Source organism: Dama dama, chromosome 11 (assembly GCF_033118175.1).
Source record: "Dama dama isolate Ldn47 chromosome 11, ASM3311817v1, whole genome shotgun sequence".
NCBI lineage: Eukaryota > Metazoa > Chordata > Mammalia > Artiodactyla > Cervidae > Dama > Dama dama.
In genome coordinates, this window is record NC_083691.1 from 78642807 (window position 1) to 78670297 (window position 27491).

Here is a 27491-nt window from a genome sequence, read left to right on the forward strand (position 1 = left end):
CCTCTTGGCAACCACGAGTCTATTCTTCATGTCTGTGAGTCTGTCCCTCTTCTGTAGATAACTTCATTTGTGTCTTAGTTTAGATTCCACTTTTAAGTAGTATTATATGATATTAGTCTTTCTGACTTACTTCACTTAGTACGCAAATCTCTAGGTCCATTCATATTGCTGAAAATGGCATTATTTCATTCTTTTTTAGGGCTGAGTAGTATTCCAGCATCCACTTATCTGTACATGAGCATTTAGGTTGTTTCCACGTCTTGGCTATTGTGAAAAGCACTGCTATGAACAAAGGGGAGCATGTATCTTTTTGAATTAGAGTTTTGTCTAGATATATGCCTGAGGAGTAGGAATTGATGCATCATATGGCAACTCTGTTTTTAGTTTTTTGAGGAGCCTCCTTACTGTGTTCCGTAGTGGTTGCACCATTTTACATTCCCTCCGACAACGTAGGAGGTTTCCCTTTTCTCCACACCTCTCCAGCATTTGTTATTTGTAGATTTTTTGTTGTTGTTGTTATTTGTAGATTTTTTAATGATGGCCATTTTGACTGATGTTTTTTACTAGACTTCCAGAGCCCACCCAGAACTACAAAATCTGATTCTTTGGGGGAGGGGCCAGATAATCTGTTTTTTTTTTTTTTTTTTAACATTGTCCTCCATTGACTGTAGTCATCACCACGAAGAGTGGGGGGGGGGGGGGCGGGGGCGGTCCTCCATAGCTCATAAAATTGTTGACTGAAAAAAATGCACAAACTAAAAGTTGAAAATTATATCTAATTTGGTGGACAAAACTTAAGCCCAGAATGCAGCCTCTCAGTGGACAGAACACAACATTGTGAAGCCTCCTAAACTGACCCCATTGGCTCCCATATCACCTTGTTCCAACTTGTGTACAGCGCTTGCCATGGGATCCATGTGACATGTGTCCCATTCTGCCATATTGTATACTTATTTGTCTACATGTCCTGCCCAGATCACATTTCTGTCTCCAGTCTTTTTCTTTTCTTCTTTCCTTTTTTTTCCCCCCTAACTATTTTGCTAGTTGGCTCCACAGATGCCTCCTCACTTGTTTCCCATCCAAATTTGAGCCTTCACAGCAGGGAACCCATCAGGTACCACAGATTCCATGTACATGGATGCTTGGGGAAGATTTGCAGTATGCAAAAGGAATAAAAGCAGGAAAAAATTTCTAGCGTGCAGTACATGTGAGAAACTACAAACAATTATTTTCAAGTCTTTTTGGTTTGACTAGGAAAAAAACCTGATCAACAATCTGGTTGCCAGGCTGGACTGTTGGTAGCAGCCACCTCTAGAGTTGATTACATGCATGTGTGCTCTGATGTGTCCCACTCAGGAAGACAAGAGGAGTGCGTTCTAATTCTGGGCCCTGGACTGCCAAAGACTTCGACCCAGAGTGGGGCCAGGCCACACCCTCCACTAATCTCCCCATAGCCTTTGTTTGAGTGAAGCCACTGATGAAGCCTATTACAATGGAGGCAAGCAAGGTGCCCTCCCATTACCATTCACAGTGAAGTGCCCAAAGCATCACCAGGTGCCTCTATTGTCTTTGCTATTAGTTGAAGTTAATTTTTTCTTTTTTGTTTTTTTATTAAGGCCCTTCTCTCCCGCCCTTCCCCCAACCTGGCTATCTACAGAATGAATTTCCAAAACACCCTAGCGGAAATGGCTTCTTTTAAGTACTACTATTATTACTGTGATTAGCATTATACTGAGCCCTACTTTCGCATCTTGGAATCTCTCTGGGAATGCAAGTTCAGGATTTCCTGCTTAAAAGAATTAAAAAAAACTAGAATTTCCAGTTTGAAAGTATTTCCAAAGACTTAGAAACCTCAGGCAGAAAGCTGGGTCTGGGATCTCAACCCCGCCCACCTGTGACTTGGGGGAGCTGGACCCTCTGGGTCGCCAATTTCCTATCTGTAAGTTCTCTGCCTTGGATTTCATACTTCTGAGGCTCATGCAGTCTATGGAAAACGGTTTAGCAACTTCGCATGCATGTGTGCGTGCTAAATCGCTTCAGTTGTGTCCGGCTCTTTGCGACCCCATGGACTGTAGCCCGCCAGGCTGCTCTGTCCCAGGATTCTCCAGGCAAGAATACTGGAGTGGGTTGCCAGATCCTCCTCCAGGGGATCTTCCTGACCCAGGGATCACCTGCGTGGGGAGACCCCACTGGTTTTCGAGTCCAATGCCTTAACCACTCAGCCATCACTACTCTTAACAACTTTAAACTCTCTGAAAGATCTGCCAAGCACCGGGCACAAAACCACAAGCTTGACACATTTTATCTAATGAGGGAGGAATCATATTACACTCTTATCTGACATGTAGGAAGCTGGATTTCTCCTTGACACTCCTCCCCAGGCACGGGTGTTCCCTCTGCCCCTCCATTTTTTATTAACTCCAATTCATTGATTCTGTCTGGGAACCCTCGCTCTCCTCTCCATCCCAGAAACTTGTCCTTCAAAGCCCTAGTTCTCATCTCACTCAGAGCATTTCTTTCTGGAATTAAGGACAAAGACTTGCATTTTCTTAGGTTCCTTGTGACTCTCCAGAGGGATCTCTTTGTCCTGCAAATCCCTTGAAGCCTCCCCTAATATGCACCACTGCCTTCTGTAAAGTTTAGCTGGCTAGAACAATCACCATTCACCTGCCTCCATCCCCCACTACACACACTGCTACTCTACAAAGATGCTATGCGCTGAAAGTTCCCTTTTGTTGCTTGCACCTTAGTATCTGATGCTGATCATTTCCCCCTTGACTCCACCTGGTAATTTCTGCTCTGGCCTCACAAATACTTCTTGCCCAATCACATAGGCTGATGGTTGCTCCTCCTCTGGGTCCCTTAGCACTTGTGCATAGCTCCATGATGGCACATGACATTTCTGTTCATTACCCTGGAATACACTGGGTTGGCCAAAAAGTTAATTTGAGTTGTTCGATAATCATGTGAAAAACTCAAACAATCTTTTTGGCCAACCAAAAATATTCTGGTATCTAGGATGGATAATGCTTGTTTTGGGAAAGATGAGAAATTGACATTAATAGGATATAAGTGTTGCAGGAATGGGGACCCCTTCCAGGGCCCAAAACTGGGCTCTTGTCTAACACTCAGAAATGAATTGTCCAAGGAGACACATGTGCTGACAAAGCAAGAGATTTTATTGGGGAAGGGCACCCGGGTGGAGAGCAGGAGGGTAAGGGAACCCAGGAGAACTGCTCTGCCGTGTGGCTCACAGTCTCGGGTTTTATGGTGATGGGACTAGTTTTCGAGTGGTCTTTGGCCAATCATTCTAATTCAGAATTTTTCCTGGTGGCGCACACATCACTCAGCCAAGATGGAAGCTAGTGAGAGGGATTCTGGGAAGTGGACGGACATGAGGTGTCTCCTTTTGACCTTTCTCGAACTCTTCCGGTTGGCAGTGGCTTATTAGTTCCGTATTCCTTACCAGGATCTCCTGTCATAAAACAACTCATGTGAATGGTTACTAAAGGGCCTGACCAGGGTGGACGGTTCCAGTCAGTGTGCTTCCCCTAACATAAGGAGTAGGTGAGATATGATGCCTGGCGCATATAGTAGATGAAGCTGGATAAGCAGAAGCTTTCCAGGTGGCTCAGTGGTAAAGAACCTGCCTGCCAATGCAGGAGACATGGGTTTGATCCCTGGGTTGAGAAGATCCCCTGGAGAAGGAAATGGCAACCCACTCCAGTATTCTTGCCTGGAAAATCCCATGGACAGAGGAGCCTGGTAGGCTACAGTCCATGGTATAATAGGAGGGAAAGAAGCAGGGCACAATTTTATAGTCCAAGGACACCACATAAACCAGGTGAAATCAAATGGGTCCAAGATGGCATACAAGTCAACTTCCCCTCGACCTTGATCCTCAATCAGCAAGCTAAATGACATACTCAGAAGCGCCATGACAGATCCAGTCAGTTCACTTCAGTCATTCAGTCGAGTCCGACTCTTTGTGACCCCATGGACTGCAGCACACCAGGCCTCCCTGTCCATCACCAACACCCGGAGTCTATTCAAACTCATGCCCATTGAGTTGGTGATGCCATCCAACCATCTCATCCTCGGTGGTCCCCTTCTCCTCCCGCCTTCAATCTTTCCCAGCATCAGGGTCTTTTCAAATGAGTCAGCTCTTCGCGTCAGGTGGCCAAAGTACTGGAGTTTCAGCTTCAGCATCAGTCCTTCCAATGAATATTCAGGATTGATCTCCTTTAGGATGGGCTGGTTGGATCTCCTTGCTGTCCAAGGGACTCTCAAGAGTCTTCTCCAACACCAGAGATCAAAAGCATCAATTCTTTGGTGCTCAGCTTTCTTTATAGTTCCAACTCTCACATCCATACAGGACTACTGGAAAAACCATAGCCTTGACTAGATGGACCTTTGTTGGCAGAGTAATGTCTCTGCTTTTTAATATGCTGTCTAGGTTGGTCGTAACTTTTCTTCCAAGGAGTAAGCATCTTTTAATTTCATGGCTGCAGTCACCATCTGCAGTGATTTTGGAGCCCCCCAAAAATAAATTCAGCCACTGTTTCCACTGTTTCCCCATCTATTTGCCAAGAAGTGATGTGACCAGATGCCATAATCTTCGTTTTCTGAATGTTGAGCTTTAAGCCAACTTTTTCACTCTCCTCTTTCACTTTCATCAAGAGGCTCTTTAGTTCTTCTTCACTTTCTGCCATAAGGGTGGTGTCATCTGCATATCTGAGGTTATTGATATTTCTCCTGGCAATCTTGATTCTAGCTTGTGCTTCCTCCAGCCCAGTGTTTCTCATGATGTACTCTGCATATAAGTTAAATAAGCAGGGAGACAATATACAGCCTTGACGTACTCCTCTTCCTATTTGGAACCAGTCTGTTGTTCCATGTCCAGTTCTAACTGTTGCTTCCTGAACTGTGTCAAGATTTCTCAAGAGGCAGGTCAGGTGGTCTGGTATTCCCATCTCTTTCAGAATTTTCCACAGTTTATTGTGATCCACACAGTCAAAGACTTTGGCATAGTCAATAAAGCAGAAATAGATGTTTTTCTGGAACTCTCTTGCTTTTTTGATGATCCAGCAGATATTGGCAATTTGATCTCTGGTTCCTCTGCCTTTTCTAAAGCCAGCTTGAACATCTGAAAGTTCACAGTTCATGTATTGTTGAAGTCTAGCATGGGGAATTTTGAGTATTACTTTACTAATGTGTGAGATGAGTGCAACTGTGTGGTAGTTTGAGCATCTTTGGCATTGCCTTTCTTAGGGATTGGAATGAAAACTGACCTTTTCCAGTCCTGTGGCCACTGCTGTGTTTTCCAAATTTGCTGGCATATTGAGTGAGCACTTTTACAGCATCATCTTTTAGAATTTGAAATCTCTCAACTGGAATTCCATCACCGCCACTAGCTTTGTTCATAGTGATGCTTCCTAATGCCTACTTGGCTTCACATTCCAGGATGTCTGGCTCTAGTCCAGTGATCACACCATCAGGATTATCTGGTCGTGAAGATCTTTTTGTACATTTCTTCTGTGTATCTTGCCACTTCTTCTTAATATTTTCTGCTTCTGTTAGGTCCGTACCATTTCTGCCCTTTATTGAGCCCATCTTTGCATGAAATATTCTCTTGGTATCTCTAATTTTCTTGAAGAGATCTCTAGTCTTTCCCATTCTATTATTTTCCTCTATTTCTTTGCACTGATTACTGAAGAAGACTTTCTTATTTCTCCTTGCTATATTCTCTGGAACTCTGCATTCAAATGGGTATATCTTTCCTTCTCTCATGACAGTTCGAAGGCACTGTCAGAAGACCAAGGAGTGGGTGGTGGCCCAATTCCTGGAGGCGGCTCAATTCCTGGAACTCTCCACCCTTTTCCCAAAAGAATTGGAATAATTCTACTCATTAGCATGTGAAATTACCCAACTCATAAAAACTAACCATGCCACATTTCGCAGCAGCCATATGCACCCTCTGTGATGGCCCACACTCTATCTGTGGAGTGCGTTTCTCTCTGAATCTAAAGAAATCCACTTCTTACCTATTACTTTGTCTCTCACTGAATTATTTCTGCGATGAGACATCAAGAACCTGAGCTCCATTAGGTCCTGAAACCAGGTCCTTTGGGGTTTTGACTGGGTTCCAGTGCCAGCTACATGGGTTCAAACCCCAATCTGAGGTAAACAGTTTCAAGGGTTTGCAACAAGATCGACATGACTGAGCAACTAAGGGCACATACACACAGGAAATCTTAAGAGCCTTGATCGTTAAGAAACTTTGGGTTTCACTCTGTAGGTGATCCTGTTTTTAGGAAGGGGGCAACAATGCTCATGTTTTTAATGAGATGCACTGGAGAACAGAGAGGGAGAGAAAGTAAGGAAGTTAATGAAAAGGCCATTGCAAGTGTCCAGACAAGACGTACGAGTGCGTAACAAAAAGGGAGAAGTTCTGAGGTTGGATAAAGGGGCCAGGTGGAGAGGATACAGGAAGGTTTCTAGCTTGGCAGTAGTTATTACACAAGAAATGCTGCTGAGGGACTTCCCTGGCAGCCCAGTCCAGTGGTTAAGAATCTGTACTTCCACTGCAGGGGGCATAGGTTTGATCCCTGGTCAGGGAACTAAGCTCCTGCCTGGGGTGTAATGTTGAAATAGGAGGGAAGGGGACAAAGTGCAAACTTGAAGAGAATGAATGACACAGCCCGGGGACATGATACAAACTGATTAGAACCAATTAGTCCAACAAGGTCGATGTCCACTAGACCTTGAGCCTCAGTATGTGTTCACTGAAACACATCAGCAAATTATGTGACACACCCACAGGCACCATGACAGTTCCAAGGCTGACCATCAAAGACCAAAAAGTGTATGGTGGCCCAATTCCTGAAAATCTCCACCCCTTCCCCAAAATGGTTGGAATAAACTTCCCACTCATTAGCCTTTGAAATTACCCAGCCCATAAAAGTTAACCACACCACATTTCAAGGCTACTCTCTCTTCTGAGATGACCCACTCTACTTTCTGTAGAGTGTGTTTCTCTCTAAATAAATCCACTTCTTACCTATCACTTTGTCTCTCACTGAATTCTTTCTGTGATGTTGTTGTTGTCAGTTGCTCAGTGTCCGACTCTTTGTGATCCCATGGACTGCAACACACCAGGCTTCCTTGTCCATCACCATTTCCCGGAGCTTGCTCAAACTCATGTCCATTGAGTCAGTGGTGCTATCCAACCATCTCATCCTCTGTTGTCCCCTTCTCCTCCTGCTTTCAGTCTTTCCCAGCATCAGGGTCTTTTCCAATGAGTCAGCTCTTTGCATCAGGTGACCAAAATATTGGAGCTTCAGTTTCAGCATCAGTCCTTCCAATGAATATTCAGGATTGATTTCCTTTAGAAAGGACTAGTTGGATCTCCTTGCAGTCCAGGGGACTCTCAAGAGTCTTCTCCAACACCACAGTTCAAAAGCATCAATTCTTCAGAGCTCAGCTTTCTTTATGGCCCAACTCTCACATCCATACATGACTACTGGAAAAACCATAGCTTTGACTATATGGACCTTTGTCGGCAAAGTAATGTCTCTGCTTTTTAATATGCTGCCTAGGTTTATCATATTTTTTCTATGAGACATCAAGAACCTCAGCTTCATTCAGTCCTGTAACCTGGTGTGTGATCTCAGTTGGAAGACTATGAGTTTTGCCCAGGTTTGAGGCCCACACTGAGGTGAATGGTTTCAGGGTGGCCAGAACAAAAAAAGAAAATGTCAGTGCCATCGGGTGCTTGGTTTGGTAATGTGGCAAGAGAAAATTTGTGGAGAAAGACAGTTTTGTTTTGGTCATAATGAATTTGGAATATTTATAGCAATGTCCAGTGCAAGTGGAAATTATACCTAGAGCTAAGTTTAGAGGTGAGGGCTATGGTTTAGATTTGTAAGTCTTTTCTATGGAGATGACACTTAAAAATCATAGAAATGGAGAGGATCACTGAAGGGTAAATTGTCAAGTGAGATAAGAATCTAGCATTCTTTTACCCATGTCTCTTCTTATTATTATGTCACAAATCCATAAATCAAGTGACATTAGTTAATACACTAAGAAGTCACTTTAAGGACAGCACTTTTTATTTTTTCGCTGCGCCCTGTGGCATAGCAGATCTTAATTCCCCAACCAAGGATGGAACCTACGCACCCTGCATTGTGAATGTGGAGTTTTAACCACTGGATTTCAAGGGAAAGAGGACAGCACACCATGGGGTTAAAGATCTTGATGGTCTTATGACCAAGCTGTTTTCTGTTGTTGCTGTCATCTCTGGGACCTGGAGTTCTAGAGGCCTCCAATCTCTGTGAGACCGAAACAAACCCTTATGCTGATTAAAGAACTAGAGGCTCAAGGTCAGATATTAGTTGGTCATCAAATACTGCTGTTGCCATGAAGTTAGGCAAGAAATGCACAGAGTGGTCCTTGGTATTCAGGACTATTCTCTTTACACTTAGAGATCTGTACCAGGAAGTTCTCAGGCAGATTCTAACAATGTAAGCCCAAGCTTGCATTCTCTGAGGACTCACCCACACTCCCAGGCTCCACACAGAGCTGGGACCAGGGTCATGTTTATCACTTGCAACTCTGTTCCCCTGACCACAGCTGACTGGAATAGAAGACTCCTGACTCAAGTGTGACAGTTATTCAAGAACCTGTGGATAAGGTAGGTACTTGGGAGTCTGTGTACTTGATCTAGGAGTATATACACATTTTGGAATAGTGGGTGGGTGGCCATTATCTTCCCCATGAACACAGAGAAAGATCACATGCAGAGAAAGCAGAAAAAAGGCAGGACTCATCAGTGTAGTCCAAAAAAGAGAGAAAGAAAGAAAGGCAGGAACACAGAGAAAAATGCCTGCCTTGGCATCTCACAGCCCTCTATTTTCAAATTTCAATCCCTCCTAAGCCCAGTTTCTTAAAGGCATGAATTCTGTCTTCCTTTTTGCCTAAGTTGATCTGAACAGGCTTCTGTAATTTACAAGCAAGGAGCCCTCATTTGTTGACAGTAGCCAACTGGGTAAGAGCCTCAATAGGAGGAGTGGCTAAAATAGATGTTACTGAGAAGACTTGGGAAATATCTAAATCCTATCAAGAGTCTGAAGTATATCCTTAGGACTGAAATGGATTTAGTGAAAGCTGTAACCTAATCAACTGTTAACAGGACTGAAGAAAGGATACCTAAGGACACTGGAGTCTAGTGCAAAATGAGTGCTTTGCAGTGTTTACTGGATGACTAAAACTTAAAGGCAAACATCAAATTGGGGGGCAAACTCACAACAAAGGGAAAATAATTTTTCTACCTATATCATTTTTACCCCTCATTTAATATTTCTACAAGCCTATCACATAATATTGGCTTTAATGAATATTGTTTTGTCCATCCATAAGTGGACTTCCTTTATCAGACTCAACTCCTGATGACTAGATAAGGCATGTGATGTGCACCAGAGCCTTCCCCTAGCAGGTTTTTTTTTTTTTTTTAAACTTCCAGCCAGAGAAAGGGAGGCTGATATGGCAGACAAGTTTCCACTTCAATAGAAGAAGCCATTCTTCACTGGGAAGCAAAGATGCAGACAATGCAGCGAGAAAGTGACATTTGAGTATCTGATCCCAGTTGCCTCTGAAGCCAGCTGCCTCTACCCCTCTCATAGTTTGGTTACATGAACCAATAAAGCCTCTGATTGGGACACCTGTGCTCTGGTCAAACATGGGCCATGAAGGACCACTCTAAATTCCTAATCACCCAGTCTGCACTGAGGCAGAATTGCCTTAGAGATAGTCTACAACCTTTCTCTGTACACAGACTTGATTTACTCTATGCCCTCTTTATTGTATGAGGCCCCAGGGAAGGTCTTTGGAGGGTCAATACTCCTGTGGTTTATTTTATTTTATTTTTTTCTGTGGTTTATTTTTTATCTACATGTACATGTCGAAAGTTCCAGGACTACTCTCTGGGTCCTTTGAGAGAGATACATGTCATCAACACGTACCCAAAAGGTACAAATGTATTGCTTAGGCCAACATTTTTCTCTTCCTTCTTAGTTGCAGAACCCTGATTTTATTAAAGGCAGCAAGTCACCTATCTTAAAGGCATTTCCCATCCTCTCTTGAAGGTAAATGTACCATGTGACCAAATTCTGGCCAATGACATGCAAATAGAAGTGCACGGTACTTCTGGGAGTCTCCTTTTTATGTATTTATTTAGACTGCACTGGGTCTTCCCAGCTTCCTCTAGTTGCCGTGAGTGGGGACTATTCTCTAGTTGAGGTGCATGGGCTTCTCTTGTGCAGAGCATAGGCCTCCATAGTTGTGGCTCGAAGCCTCAGTAGTCCCAAGGTATGTGGAATCTTCCTGGACCAGGGATTGAACCAGTGTCCCCTGTATTGGCAGGCGGATTCCCAGCCACTAGACCACCAGGGAAGTCCCACTAGACCACTAACAAGCAGAGACGAAGCCTTGGGACTCCATGAGAGAATTCTGACGTTTTATTTATCAAGTAGTCATCTTGAATCATGATAGCTCCAATGATAGCTCCCCTGCCGCATAAGACCTGGGTTCTTTCTACCTTGCTGTTCACCCTCATTAGCTCATTGTCTCAAGGTCCAAGATGGCTGTTAGAACTCCATGCAACACTTCCAGGTGCACACAATAGACACAGGTTTTAAAAAGTGCATAAGCAAGGGTTCAGAGGCCAGAAAGGTGAGGAAAAATCAGGACAGGAGACCATGAAGTGGTGATGGAAGGAAAATCAGACAGTGGTGCCCTAAAATTTAGCCTAATGAATACATTGTTTAAGAAGAAGGGAATGGTTGACTGTTAAATGCTGCTCAGAGGTCAAAAAGATGAGTGAAAACTGACAGTCAGATCTAACAATAAGAACATGGCTGTTGACCTTGAAAAAGTTGTAGTGGAATTGTGGGGGCAAGATCTGTTTGTCGTTGGGGCACAAGAGAGAATAAAAGGTGAAACATTGGAGAGAATGAATACAGACAACAGTTTTAGGGAGTTTTACACCAAGAGGTAAGCTAGCTATGTAATTTGCAATCCAAACTGGAAGGCATTTGAAAAGGGCATTGTTAATAATAAAATATAAACTGCAACTGTCATGGTAAACTGAAGTAGATGTTATTTTATGAAAAGAAGAGCGGGCTATGGCTGGAAGTGAAGTGGAAGACAAAGTGTTGATTTGTTTTGCTGTGTTTTTTTTAAGAAAGGAGAAATAATTGGAGAAATGATCTGGTAGGGAAGGAAAGTTTTATGGTGGAGGAAGGAAAGGACATTTTTAGAGCAATTTCTTTGAGTAGAGAAGAGGGGATAGTGTACTGTGTAAAGGGGAGGGCTAAGAACACAGATGGAAGGCAAAGAACATGAGGACCTGTAGATGAGATGATGGACATGTAGATAACATGAGGACATGTAGATAAGATGATGTCCTGGGAGCCTGTGGAAATTTTTTTAGATAGGTTATCGAAATAGGACATTTACTATATGGATTAGGGAGGAGTTTTTGGAGATTTTAAGAGAGAGATATATGAAATATGAAATATATGAAATATGTGAAAATATATGAAAAATATGACATATATGAAAATATGAAAATATATGAAATATATTAAAAATATAAAAAGTATGAAAATATATGAAAAACATGAAAAGTATGAAAATATATGAAAATATGAAATATATGAAAATATATGAAATATATGAAAAATATGAAAAGTATGAAAATATATGAAAATATATGAAAAATATGAAAATATATGAAATATATGAAAAACATGAAAAGTATGAAAATATATGAAAAATATGAAATAAATGAAATATATGAAAAATATGAAAATATATGAAATATATGAAAAGTATGAAAATATATGAAATATATGAAAAGTATGAAAATATATGAAAAATATGAAATGTATGAAAAGTATGAAAATATATGAAAATATGAAAAGTATGAAAATATATGAAATATATGAAATGTATGAAAAGTATGAAATATATGAAAAGTATGAAAATATATGAAACATATGAAAAGTATGAAAATATATGGAATATATGAAAAGTATGAAAATATATGAAAAATATGAAATATATGAAATGTATGAAAAGTATGAAAAATATGAAAATATATGAAATATATGAAATTTTTAAAAAGTGCATAAGCAAGATAAAAGTTTATTTCTTTCAATTTTTTTTTCTTTAAGAGAAAGTTCTGGGACTTCCCTGACAGTCCAGTGGTTAAGATTCCTCGCTTCTGCGCAGGGGGCGCAGGTTTGATTTCCGGTTCAGGAACTAAGATCCCACAAGTCATGGGACAACTAAGCTCACATGCCACAAAAAAAGAGCCCTTATGCTGCAACAAATACCCAGCTTGGCCAAAATTTAAAAAAAAACCAACAGCTGTTTATTTATAAAAAGCAAAACAAAACAATTGAAAATGGCTGAGATACAAGAAGGTAGATGCTCAGAGAAGGTAGGTGATTTTCCTAAGGTCACACAGCTAACCATAGGTGAAGCCAGTATTCAAACCACCAGGTCTATCACCAGGTCTATCTACTAAAGCTGAGCTCCTTTTACAAGAGAACTAGATAATTTCTTTGGCTAGCTGCAAAGATATGGGCTGCTTAAGGAAAAGAGAGAGAGAGAGAAAAGGGTGAAGGGAGAGAGAAGAAGAGAGAGACGTGGGACTGTGGAGAGAGCCCAAGCTATCTCCAGGATGGATAGATCTTTAACATGTACAGATAGTAATTGGACACTGCAAAGTTTCTCTGAGCAAGCGACTGGCACCAACAAGCAGAGAGGAAGTCTTGGGACTCCACGAGAGAATTTTGACATTTACCAAGAAATGGCACTTTTTCTATGAAAGAGAAAAATGGTTTGAAATACATAAAATTTAACTTCCAGGGAACATACCTTCTCTGGGCTCTTGCAGCTTGTATTATCTCTGTCTACCTACAACACCTTGGAGGTCAAAGGACTTATGCCTTAAAGCATTCATAGCTGCATATGAACGTGGTCTCAGGATCACATCCAGTCATTCTCTCAGTCTGAACGTTAAAACACTTGTTGTCAGTAAAGAAGGGAAGGAAGGAAGAAAGCGAGTGAGAAAGAGAAGAGAGGAAGTGGGGGAAGGAAGGGACAGATGGAATGACTAACAGGAGACATAGTTAAGCAGGTCTCCTTTGTGTGCCTCCAACACACTAAGCATGTTGCTGCCTCAGGGCCTTTGCACTCCTTCCCTGTTCTCCAGAAATCCTCATGCCTTACTCCTTTCCTTCACTCCTCGACCACCCTATCTAAAAGAGTGCCTACCATGTGATCCTGCTTTTTCTTCACAGCACTCATCAGCAACTAACATATTGGATGCTTACTTAAAGAAAATTATTACTAAATTTTATTTCCCAATTGTAAGGAGCTGTTCTGGGTCTTTGTTGCTGCGTGGGCTTTTCTCTACTTGTGGTGCTCAGGCTTCTCATTGCGCTGGCTTCTCTTGTTGCAGAGGATGGGCTCCAGGGTGTACAGGTTTCAGTAGTTGTGGCATGTGGACTCAGTACTTGCAGCTCCTGGCTCTAGAACACAGACTCAGTAGTTGTAGCACATGGGCTTCGTTGCTCTGTGGCATGTTGGGATATTCCCAGACCAGGGATCAAACCTGTGTCTCCTACATTGGCAGGTGGATTCTTTTTTTTTTTTGGCAGGTGGATTCTTTACCACTGAGCCACCAGAGAAGCCCTAGCAGGTACTGTGTATATTTGCTTTTTTTTTTTTTTTGGTTGCACTGCATAGTTTATAGGATCTTTGTTCTCCGACCAGGGATTGAACCCAGGCCCTGGAAGTGAATCGCAAAATCCTAACCAATGGACCTCCAGAGAATTCCCTGTTACTTCCTTTTTAATGTATCATTTCCTTTTCTCCACTCGAATATAAACTACCAAGCTACAGAGACTTCATTTTCTTATACTTTCAGATAATAGAACAGTACCTAGCACATAGAAATTTCTCTATAAACGTTACATAACAAATCATAGTCCAGACATAATGGGGGTTTGGAAATAAATTCTAGCACAGGCCATCTTCCAGGGTGCCCAGAGATGAGGGTGAATGTGGCTGTCATTTGTCTGGATTCACACAGCAGAGCACGATGAGTATTGGTAGGTCTAAGAGACATTCCATGGAATGCATCAGTCATCTTGGCAGGACCCCGGAGGCCTCCAGAGAAGTCTGGGCCACAGGCAAAGCCATGAATCCTGGTCTCACCCAGAAGGGCAAACAACCAGCTATGGACTTAGCAGCTACTCCTGCAACTGCCTTTCTCTGGGGCTGTGTCTGGGTGATGGAGCTCCTGGGTATCACATTGGTGTTTGTTCTGGGCAATGATTTCTAGGTCTGGATGGAGTTATCTGCCTGTGGACTTCTTCAGGGAGCATTTGGAGTCCTGGGTACTCAGGTTACCTGGGAAAACATGGATTGATCTGGCAATTTGTTCTCTGTGGCAAAGGAGAGGTTAAAATCGGTCGAAATGCAAATGTAATTGGACTCCATGCACTTGCCAGGCCTCACCCTCAAGAGACCCAAAAGCGCTTAAGCTTTGATAATTCAGTTGTATGTCATAGAGTATTGGGGCCTTGAGGTTAAAAGTTGGCTTTTAGATCTGGAAGGTGACTTTACTGCAAGTACCTCTTTTTTTTTTTTTTTTTTTTTTTTAATAATAAACCCCCTCCTGATTTTTTTTCTCTTCCACCAATTTTAGGGCCTCAGTGCTTACAGATTCTGAGAGATTGTAGCACCACTGCAAGACTGGAGGCATCTATCTCTAGTGTAAATTGTGGGTCAGGATCTGTGGGCATAGACATAGGGATGAAGAGGGTCTTAAACTTCCCCCAAATGATGGTTGCAACCATTCTTAGTGAATAGAAAGCTTTTTTTTTTCCCCCCAGAAGACCAATCAAAGGGAAGTTGTGGGAAAGAGAGGAATTAGATCAGAGATATAGTCCACCAAACCCAGGAACTCTTCTGTGTCTTTGATGCCCTGCAGAGATTCCAATCTAGAACCAGGATTCACTAGAGTCAGCACGCTCCGACTAAGGAAGTACCTTACTTAGGTTGGCCACCTGAGGTCATGAGAACACTGAATCTCTATTAATGGAGAGGCGATCGTATTAGTTTTGGGAGTGGGGGTTTCTAATGACTACTCAAAAGAGAAGCCCCAAATTCAGTGGCTTAAAGAGCAAAGAAGCTGACTTCCCTCTTATATAACATCAGAGATGATGTGTGTAGGTCAGCAGGTAACTCTGCTTTTTTCTTTTTTTGTAGGTAACTCTGTTTCTTGAGGTCATTTAGGGGCCAGGTTCTTTTCTCCTGTGGCTCCTCCATCCACTATGTCTTACCTTAACTCCCTGGTTGAAGTGGGGTTTTTGTCTTCAAAGGAGCTTCTGCCTTCACCTGGCTGTGCTTAGACCAGAGGGATGACTGGAGGCTCTATCCAGTCTCCATTTCACCACTAAGATCACATCATGGCTTCACGCCTTTTTCTAATTTGCCTTGTCCAGATTCCAGCAGCAGGGAGGGAAGATAAGTCCCTGTGTCAGCCCACATCCTTTTTTTTTTTTTCTTTTTTGGTCACACTGCTTGGCTTGCAGTTTCCCTGAACAAGTACTGAACTGCTCCCAAACCGCTCCCGCAGTGAAAGCGTGCAGTCCTAACTACTGTACCACCAGGGACTCCCTCCCCCCCTCCCCCGGCCCTCATTTTTTTTTTTAAACATTTAACATTTTGAGGCCATGTTCAAGGAATAGGTTGAACAATGCACTCCTTTAGGAGAAAGACTGATTAAAAAATAATCTTTGTATCCCCAAATTCCTGGAATCTAGCAAGGTAACTACACATAAATGGTGCATATGTTGAACTTTGTGTTAAGTTTTTTTGGTTGCAGGAAAATATTATAGAGAGTTTAATGGAAGGCTTCTCTAGAATTGAAATAAAGGAGCTAAGTAATCAAGTATTGGAAAGAATAGGAACTAGCATAGCTTCAGGGACCTCGGCAGCTAGAGGTCATGGACACATTCTCTAGGGCGATAGTCTGGATTCAGCTCCCCAAGCCCTCAGGCTTGATATTGATTCATTGAATGCTCCAGATTTACAGGCAGGAGAATGTGACTGTTCCAGACTGGACCAGCTGTCAACCCCTATCAGCGAGCCCCAGCCAGGAACAGGGAGGAGAGACAAGTACATGACCCCAGGGTGCCACCTAGGTACTGGATCTGTTTCCGGGGAAAGGAAAACTGTCACATGGATTATCCAAATACCTGACCACATCCTGGTTCAGGAAGCCTTACAAGCTTCAGTTTGTTAACTGCTGATGCCCAGCAGGGGCGATGCAGCAGCCAAAGAGTAGGACAGGTTATTCAAAGTAGCTGAGCCTTGCAGGTGGTTTTGAGAATGTGTATAAATTTGGAACACACAATGGGCAGCGGTCATCTTGCTAGAGTCCCGGCCTGCCACTTCTATGCTTTACAACTTTCCCAGGAGGCTTTGGGAGGCACTCTGAGACTCTGATAAACTCCCATCATAAGTGTGGTCTATAGGCTTCTGGAGGAGTTTCTGCCTTCACTTGGCTGTGTTTAGACCAGAGGGATGAGTAGAGGCTCAGTCCAGTCTGTTTCACCAGTAAGACCACACCATGGCTTTCCGCCCTTTCCTAAGCCAGAAGCAGGGGACCCCTAGCTCGGCCGGGCAGGTTGCCTAGGTATCTTATTCCAGAGGGGCTGACCACTCCTTCCTGAAAGTGGGTGCCAAGAATATTATTTCAGAGCAGGTACAATACCAAGAGCCACAGCTCACTGGCCCCAACCCTCCCAGTGATGCCACAGTGTTCTGACTCCGTACTCTTGAAACAAACTGGAGACACAAATGTCTTATACTCTGTACAGGGTAGCCCTTATGGTACTATTGCATATTGGAGTTAGGAAGGAAGCTAGCTGTAACTAGCTCCACCTGTCGCCTCAAGTGGGTTTAAGAATAGGAAAAATACTCTGTTTGCCTCCATTACTCAGCTGGAAAGAGTACCACAGTATCTATTTGTATAGGGAACTTGGACAGCTAGACTTGGCTGCCTTAGAAGGAATAGGGTGCAATTATCTGGCAACTAGCCAGCCTAGACAAAAGGCTTCACCAGTCTGACAAAAGGCTTCCCAAACTGGCTTGAATAAATAAGAAAAGGGTTCCACCTGCTCTTAAGCTTCATTCTTTCCTTCCGTGTGCCCTGGGTACATGGCCCTTTGTAATGATATCTGGTGTCTGTCTGTGCCATTGGGCTCTACTCAGTTTGGTAGTACAAGGCTTTGGGAAGGTATTGGTTATCTATTGCTGTGTAACAAATTATCCTAAAACCTAGTAACCCACAATAACAGCCATTATCTCAGTTTTTGCTTTTTGGCCGTGCCACACAGCTTGCGGAATCTTAGTTCCCTGACCAGGGACTGAACCTGGGCCACTGCAATGAAAAGACTGAATCCTAACCGCCGGACCACCAGGGAATTCCCAATTATTTCAGCTTCTGTGGTCAGGAATGTGGGCAAGGCTTCGCTGGGTGCCTATGGTCCAGAGTCTTGTACAAGGCTGCAGTCAGTTTGCTGGCTGAGGCTGCAGTCATCATGAGGTCCTACAAGGGGTAGGATCTGCCTTCAAGCTCACTCAAACGGCTGCAGACAGACCTCGGGTCCTCCCTGTTGGCTACAGACATCAGTTGCCAAAGCTAGGAGCTGAGATGTCTGGGTGGAGAGGCCAGGCAGAAGAGGAACCCAAGAATGAGGCTGAGCCAATAATAGATGTGGCCTGAGATGGGAAAAAGTACAAAGGATTTGATGAGGCATGGAAGGATCAGTTTTGGGAAGCCTGTTTATGACATACAGAGGTTCTCTCTCTTTTCTTAAAGATTTTTTTTTTTTTAATGTGGACCTTTTTTAAAGCATTTATTGAATTTGTTACAACAATGCTTCTGTTCTGTTTTAGCTTTTTGGCAATGGGTTATGTGGGATCTTGGCTCCTCGACTAGGGATTGAGCCCACACTCCCTGCATTGGAAGGTGAAGTCTCAACCACTGGGCCATTAGGGAAGTACCACACAGATGTTCTATTATGCTTTTGGGTCAGAATCTTGAGGCATGAGGCTGTGTAGAACAGAGGCAGGCGGTTGGTGGTATGGTTACACATGATGGAAATAATGAGGGCCACTGATTTGTTCTGGGACAAGCTGATTTGTAGTGCCTATGGAACTTCCAGATGGAGATGTTCTCTGGGTAATTGAAAAAGGATGGAAGATCTAAAAAGAGCCTGCATACGTAGAGTTGGGAACACAGTTAGCCTTGGGGGCAGAGGAGAAGCAGCAGCCATCAAGGTAAGCGGAGGAACAGTCAGATCCTTGGACCACTACTACTAGAAGTGTCTTGCACACTTAACTTCACCCTTTGAGACCTGTCATGAACCTGCTACCCTGATTTGTGTCTACCTTTTTTCTGAATTCCACTGCATTTTTTAAAAATAATAAACTTTACTTTTAGAACAGTTTTAGATTTACAGAAAAACTGAGAAAGAAGTACAGAAAGTTTCCAAGTACCCACAGTCAGTTCCTCCTATAATGAATAACTTACATGAGGCTGCTACATTTGTTATAGTTAACGAATCTATACAATACATCGACTATCAGTCCATAGTTTATTCAGGTTTCTTTAGTTTTTTAACCTAATGTCCTTTTTTCTGTCCTTGGATCCTGTCCAGGGTACCACAGTACATTTAGTTGTCCTGTCTTCTTAAGTTCTTCTGGATATGACAGTTTCTCAGACTTGCCTTGTTTTTAGTGACCTTGACAGTTTTGAAGAATACTAGTCAGGTATTTTTAGAATGTCCCTCTATTGGGATTTGTCTGATGTTTTCCTCATGATTAGACTGAGGCTGTTAGTTTTGGGGAGAAAGACCACAGAAGTGAAGTTCTATTTTCATCAACCTAATATCATCGGTGATGTTGATCTTGATCACCCGGCTGAAGTTGTTTGCCAGTTTCTTTCACCCACAGTTATTCTTTTTCCCACCTTTCTATATTGCATTCATTGGAAAGCTGTCACTGTGAGCAGCCTACACTTAGGAAGCAAGGAGTTACTCTCTACCTCCTTTGAGGGTGGAGCACTTACACAAATTATTTAGGATTATTCTGCATGGGAGATACATCTTTTCTCCCTATTTATTAAATCAATCATTTGTTTATATTAGTATGGTCTCATGGATATTTATTACATACTTTGGGTTATAATCCAATATTACTTTATATTTTTACCCAAATTGTTCTACCTCTGGCCATTGGAAGCTCTTTCAGTTTACTTTTCTGTTGCTTTTACATACCACCATCTTTGTGATACCTGTTTTATTTTTGGGCTGTGCTGGATCTTCCCCGACCAGATGGAACTTGTGCCTCTTTGCAGTGGGGGCTCGGAGTCATAATCACTGGATCATCAGAGAATTCCTTTGTGTTTTTTAGTACTTCCTTACTTTCTGGCAATTTATTGTGTGTATTTTCTGCCCCAGCCCTAGAAGCAGCCATTTCTTCAAGGAGTCCTGATTCATTTTATGAGAGAATGGTATTAGAAACTAAGACTTGGGTACTGGGTGGGTTCAACTCTATTTTCATCCTTCATTATTTCCTGACTTAAAGCATACTATACGCATAAGCCTACTTTTGTTTCCATTTTGGCTTTTAATTTCTTCGTATACTTTGCTACGCATTGTCTCATTTGCTTTCTCTCTACATTTTATTTATTTAAAAAATTTTGGTTTCGCCATGCCGCTTTTGAAATCTTAGTTTCTTGAACAGGGATTGCACTGAATGCTAATCACTGGACTGCCAGAGAATTCTCACCTCTCTACATTTTAAAACTGTTTAAATGGGCTTTGAATAGACTGATGTTCATGAAGAAGCCTGAAGACCAGACTCTTCAATCACAATAATCGTTTCAAGTCTAGATTTAAGATCTCACAGCCATTTTCTTCCTTCCTAATGTAAAGGTATTGCCATTTTGTAAATAAAATGACAACATTTGCCTTGAGTTTGTAAACCTGTAAAAATGAGAATTTTATAAAACCTTTGTCAGAGAAAGAGAGAGGGAGTCATCTAGACACCTAGAGAGCTGGGTTGGGTTGTGACTCAACCAGAAAAGGCTTGAGTTTCACGAAGATACGTCCATTTTCTCTGCTTAATAAAAAGCCTGGACTGAAAGAAAGGGGAGCAGTATTTATGGTGTTCTTAATAATTTATCTTTGCTGCTGCCACCCTGAAACAGAAGCATGGCAAAAATTCCTCTCCCTTCAGTTTAACATAGACTGAACTTTTACAGAGTTTCTTAAAATACACACACACACACAGATGAAAAAGTATAGATTTTTTACAAACAGTATAGAAATAGTGGGCTGAGTACAATTTTCTTAATCCTAAGATAGCCATAATTTGCCCAGTTGTCATTATTGCAGACCTGGGGTTCTTCAAGCTTTCACTTCCTCCTCTCAGCCTGAGGTGGAGCAAAGGGGCCAGGGTTGCTGGGTCTGATGGGGAGCCTGGGGTCCTTCCAGGGCCTTTCTGGGCATGGGTCCCCATTTGCCTCTTGGACCAGCTTGGGATATCAGGCCCTCTAGTTTCTCCTAATTCCCAGCTCACTGACTCCAGCAGTCATCAATCATCTGGGCTTCAAGTGAGCTGGGTCTAATTTTCGAAATGTCCCTCTGGGTGGCCCCCTCCCTCTGCCCTGAAAGTTCTACCCTTTTCTCTATCCTATGCAGCTATTCAAAGGATACTTGGGAGGTCCTGAGAAGCCTGGTTATGCTCTTCCTTAGTGCTGAATCTCTTGCTAGGTTTAGGTGTAGTGTCACGACTGGACACTTGGCCTCTGGAGGCCATTGCCTTCTTTTTAAAATTTTTTTTTTTTTTTTTTTGGTTTATTTTATTATTATTTTTTTTTAATTTATTTATTTATTTTTTTCCTTTTATTATTTTTTTCCAGTGGGTTTTGTCATACATTGATATGAATCAGCCATGGATTTACATGTATTCCCAATCCCGATCCCCCCTCCCACCTCCCTCTCCACCCGATTCCTCTGGGTCTTCCCAGTGCACCAGGCCGGAGCACTTGTCTCGTGCATCCCTCCTGGGCTGGTGATCTGTTTCACCATAGATAGTATACATGCTGTTCTTTTGAAATATCCCACCCTCACATTCTCCCACAAAGTTCAAAAGTCTGTTCTGTATTTCTGTGTCTCTTTTTCTGTTCTGCATATAGGGTTATCGTTATCACCTTTCTAAATTCCATATACATGTGTCAGTATGCTGCTGTAAATTTTTAAAAATATATTTTAAAAGTGTATTTATTTATTTTTGGTTGTGCCAGGCCTTTGTCACACACAGGTTTTCTCTAGTTGCAGTGCGCAGGTTTCTCATGCAGCAGCATGGGCTCTAGGGCATATGGGCTTCAGTAGTTGCGGCAGGTGGGTTCCTGGGCTAGAGAGCACAGGCTCAATAGTTGTGATTCATGGGCCTGGTTGCTCCATGGCATGTGGGAACTTCCCAGATCAGGGCTCGAACCTGTGTCTACTGCACTGGCAGATGGATTATTTTTTTTTTTTTTTTTTTTTTTTTACCACTGAGCCCCCAGGGAAGCCCCTGGAGGCCCCTGCCTTCTTAATTGAGAGTCCATCCCTTTTCCGGCGTGCCGTCACTGCTCTTTTCTTCCCATGCCTCCCAGAGGTTCTCTCAGGTTCTTTTTTGAGCTTCTGAAATGCTCAGTTTTAATGATACTTGTTAAACCAAGAAGATTGACCTACTCGAGTTCAATGACTACAAATCCTTTCTTAGTCAAGTTCTGAATAGGGACCACATAGTATTCCAAATAGTTTTTATTTTATCTCTTACAATCCTCCCAATCCCAAATGGCTTTTGCAGTATAAATCACTATAGTTTAACATCTAGAAAACACTTTAAACATCTGACAAGGTGCTTGATAAGGCAGAGATAAAATGGAGTATCCACTGAAGGGGTAGCTGAAAACACTAGCCTCTCCCATGTGCCCGGCTGATTATGTAGCAGGTGAGGAGCGAGGGGAGAGTATACATTCTTCTGGAGGGATCTCATGGTGACTGAGTCATATAACGTGGCAAAATTACTTGTATAATTGACATTTTCACAGCCTGGGAGAATTGTGTGGCACAATTAAAATTAGAGTTTTCTGGGACTTCCCTGGTGGTCCAGTGGTTAAGAAGCCATCTTTCAATGCAGGTAACAAGGGTTTGATCCCTTGGTTGGGGAACTGAGATCCCACATGCCTCGGAGCAATTAAGCCCTTAAGCAATTAAGCTCATGTGCTGCATCTAGAGAGCCTGCGTGCCACAATTAGAGAGTCTGTGTGCCACAAAAATGAAAGATCCCACAAGATGCAATGAAGATCCTGAGTGCTGCAACTAAGACTTGATGCAGTCAAATAAATTACAAACAAACAAAAAACTAGAGTTTTCTTAAGGGTCCTATAAGTAAGGGGATGTCTCAATAGTGTGAATAGTGTTTAATCTTCATGGAATGTAAATGTCAACCTTGAGTTGGTTACTAGGGTGAAAGTACAATGAACTATAAATTGAAAGCCTTGACTAATGTTGATTCAGTGGAAGATGTATTCACAATTTCTCCCTTTCCATAGAACCTGTCGGTATTGAGATAGTCCAGTAGTTCAGTCACTGACATTGTCAAAGTTAAAGGCGCTCTTTATTTAGAGAAAAGAATGCCTTGTCATCATCAAAGGAAACATGGTAAACCTATTTTCTTCTTTCTTTGTAGATTTATGTGGACATTTGCTCTGTAGCCGTTGTTTTTGCAGTTTCATCCATCACAATAGAAGCTAGTGAAAGGGTATAAAAAGCTCCTCAGTGTCTTTTGTCACAAAGATTTTTATTTGTGACTACTTTGCTCTGAAGAGGAAAAATCCTACTTGGAAGATCTAAGGTACTAGCAAATCTTAAGCAGAGGGCAAGTTTCCTTGCAGGCAGAGGAAGGTCCTGTGGGGACAAAATCCGAGGCTGCACGTCCACACGAGCACATGGAGTTAAAGCCGACACTTATTTCAGCATTTTTTGCTGAGCCATAGGCTCTATCTCTGACCCCGACCTGAGACAGGCTTATACCAACCTAATTGCTTCGGCTTCAAACCTCCTTTTAAAACTACAAATCTTCCAGATTTCAGTACCTTTTAGCTTTCCACTAGGAGCATTTTTTTTTTCTTTTTTTGCTAACCTGTGAGAACATGTATCTCAGGAAAAACTGAGGCAAATGCCTGAGGTTTTTGCCATAGCAGGGTAATGGGATCGCACACACCAGAATTGGACTATTTTATCTCCAGTTAAAAACTGGAGGAAAAATAGTCTGTATTTTAAATCCTGTACCTTGGAGAAAAATGCAATTGCTGTTGAAGAGTATATCAATTATTAAGTGCGGAACCAATGCTATTTTGGTTGCATCTACAATGAGAAGATCATTTCCAGGAATATCATACGCTTCGCTTCAGTTAACCCCAGCCCCAATCTTTCCTCTGAGGCAGAAATAACAGCACTGAGCATAGAGGGGGAGGGAGGTTGTATTGTGGGGCAGGGAAATAGATTGTTACAGGGACAGAAGGCTAAGAACAGCAGGTGTTTTGGAAAGCTGACTCCTAAACCAGTTATTAATAATTTTGGTTCATTAATGTTGATAAATGCAGCTCTCCTCCTTGCAGAATGGCTAGAACACAGCAGGGAACTTTCCATTCATTTTGCAAATGTCTTTGATTTTTCCTGTGAGTAGAATCCTCTCTCAGGCTGTATGAACATGCCCTGTGAATCGACAGGGGGTAGAGTGGGGGAATCCCTTGCTTTCTACTTGGCCCTCCCACCTCCTTTCCCTCTCGGCTCAAGACCCAGCTTTGCTGAGAAGCTTCACCTCCTGATCCTTAGCACCCAATCAGGCAGTTGGGTCTCTAGATGTCCATCTACCATCAGGACAACAGCCTTTTAAATTTCTTTCCAAGTTTCCTATAGTTTGTGAGCCAAGACACACAGAACCGCCTAGATCCACATCCAATTCTTTCTGGACAGTTTATTTTTTTGGAAACAATTTTATTGAGATAGAATTCACAGTGAGCCCAATTAAAGTGTTTAATGCAATGGCAGACAGTTCTTCTTTCCTTGCAGTCCTTGCTCTGCTTCCACATTCTTTCCTTCCTCTAGAGAGAGGTATGGGTGGATGGTGGAACCCAGACATGACTGGAGCTGATTCTAAGAACTTTTCTAACTAAAGCACCTGCTGGGCAAGGTATATAGGGACACCCACTGACCCAAGATTAGGGCCGGCTACGTCAGCAGGGTTTCTGCAGGAATCTGGCATATGCTGTGATCCAGGGGGACAGCAGTGCCAAGATCTCTGCCAGGATGCCAACCATTTAACAAAATTGAAGTGGTTTTTCAGAAACAGCCTGGATTTCTCAAGTTGGTGAATTCCAGCCTCACCATATGCATATAAAGATACTGCCAGTTCAGTACTCAGAGAACACTTATTTTAATCAACAGTAACAGTCATTCATTCCTTCACTCAACAAATAGTTATCGAGCTTCAACAAGGACTGTTGTAGGAGCTGGGGACACCACTGTCAACTACACCCACAGTCCCTGCTCTCAAAAGGAGTGAGCGGAGTCTGGTAGAGTGACAGATGACAAACAAGAAACAGGTGGGTGAGCAAAGTGATTTTTTTTTTAAAAAAAGTAATGGGCTTCCCTCGTGGCTCAGATGGTAAAGCGTCTGTCTGCAGTGCTGGAGACCCAGGTTCGATCCCTGGGACAGGAAGATCCCCTGGAGAAGGAAATGGCAACCCACTCCAGTACTCTTGCCTGGAAAATCCCATGGACAGAGGAGCCTGGTAGGTTTCAGTCCATGGGGTCGCAAAGAGTCGGACACGACTGAGCGACTTTACTTCTAAAAAAAGTAACAAGGGGATAAAAAAATAGGTTGAGGGGACTTCCTGGCGGTCCAGTGGTTAGGATTATACGCTTCCACTCTTGGGGCCCTGGGTTCAGTCCCTGGTCAGGGAACTAAGATCTTGCAAGCCATGTGGGAATCTGGCCAAAAATAAAATAAAAAAAGAATCTTAAAAAATATATAGGTTGATACGCTAGAATGGTGGTCAGGGAAAGCTTCTCTGAGGAAATGACATTTGAACTGACACTCGATTGACAAGAAGGCACATAATTCGCTGGAGTAGGATGTCCAGGCTGAGGGAAGAGGGGCGTGGCCCCAGATGTAACTAAGCAGAGGCAGAGGCAGGATACAGAGAAGATGGGCCCAAGGTAAAGGAGAGAACTTGGTAACAGGATATGTGCTGAGATTTTATTTATTTTGGTTAACTACTTAAAAAAGAAACTGAAAACATAATACTTTCAGTGGGGGCTTCCCTGGTGGCACAGTGGCTAAGAATCTGCCTGCCAATGCAGGGAACATGGATTCGATCTCTGGTCTGGGAAGATTCCACATGTCTTGGAGCTACTGAGCCCCAGATCTAGAACCCAAGAGTTGCAACTACTGAAACCCATGTACCCAGAGCCTGTGCTCTGCAACAAGAGAAGCCAAGCAATGAGAAGCCCTTGCACCCCAATAACAGTAGTGCCTGCTACTAGAGAAAGTTCGCATGTAGCAACAGAGACCCAGCGAAACCAAAAAATTAGCAAATTAAAAAAAAATCCTTTCACTGGGCTAAAAAAGAAAAAAGACAGTGGGTTTACAAGAACCAATAACCAGTAGGTCTCATTTCTACCTAATTTCTTCCCAGTCCTTTAACCAAGAAACAACCGCTCATATTGTATGTTATGTATCCTGTCAGAAATCTTATAATGTATCTACAAATACATCCATATCTGTATGTCTTTAATATAAAGAGGGAATAATTTAGTCGCCAGTTTAGGAGCTAGGCTTTTTTGTTTAGCAATGTGGCTTAGAATTGATTCTATCTGAGTCTATATGAGTAACAGTATTAAGTTCATGAATATGCCATTATTTAAATAACCATGGACATTGAGGCTGTTTCTAGACTTTTGCCATTGTAAACAATGCAGCGATCCTTGCCTGTGTGCCTTTGTGAAATATGTGACTATATGTGTAGGTTAAACTCCTGGTGTTAAAATTGCTGGATCACTAGGTGCATGTATTTAAAATTTTAATAGATGTGGTCAAATGTGCCAAATTTTTTTTATACTCTGGATAAATTGAAGGGATTCTTTATGACATATATTGTGAAAGAGTACATTCAGGTCTAGTCTGAAGGAATAACTGTCAACATTCACAAATAAGCTTAAATGAAGCTCAAGGTTTCAAAAAAATTTCTTAACTTTTTTTTACTATGGAAAATTTCAAATAAATACAAAAAGGGAGACTAATAGACTAAGCCCTATCACCCAGCTTCAACAGTCAACTCATGGCCAATCTTATTTCATCTATGCTCCCAATCCTCTTGCCCCTGCCCTTGGTTATTATTTTGAAGCAAATAGCAGGCATTGTATCATCTCTCCCTTAAATATTTCAGGATATGAAAGTGACTAATTGAAGTCTGGTTATCTTGTAGAATGACCCACATTCAAGATTTGCCAGATAGCTCCCTCTGGTATCACCTAACTTGTTCCTCCCTTCCCAGGGGTGTCTGATGCTGGGTAGAGAGCAGAGTTGGTGATGAGCCAGCATGGGAGGCAAGAGAGCCTGTAGAGACTTTGGGTTTCATTCCTGGGTCTGGTACTTACTAGGAGCTGTGGATCCTTGGGCTAGTCTAACTTCATGAAGCCTCATTTCCTTATCTGGAAAATGAGAGTAATAGTAAAAGTGTTTTTGTGGAAAGCTGAGCTGGTAGTGGCAAGCAGAAAGAGCTCTTGGTCACTGTAAGAAGTAAGAGACTTGAGGACTTCCAGAGTGGTCCAGTGGGTTAAGAATCCACCTTGCAATGCAGGGGACACGGGTTTGATTTTTGGCCTGGGAACTAAGAGCCCATATGCTGCAGGGCAACTAATCCCAAGCGTCACAACTACTGAGCCTAGGCGCCAAAACTAGAGAGAGACCGTACGCAGTAACAAACAGCCCATGGGCCACAGTGAAGAGCCAGCGCAGCCACAAAAAAAGAAAAAGAAGCAAGAGACCTGGAGTGACGGTGGACAGAAGGGCCATCACATCCTAACGCAACGTAGCAGCAGAATGGGTGTGAGGGTTCAGTTCAGTTCAGTTCAGGTGCTCAGGCATGTCCGACTCTTTGTGACCCCATGGACTACAGCACGCCAGGCTTCCCTGTCCATCACCAACTCCTGGAGCTTGCTCAAACTCATATCCATTGAGTTAGTGATGCTCCAACCATCTCGTCCTCTGTCATCCCCTTC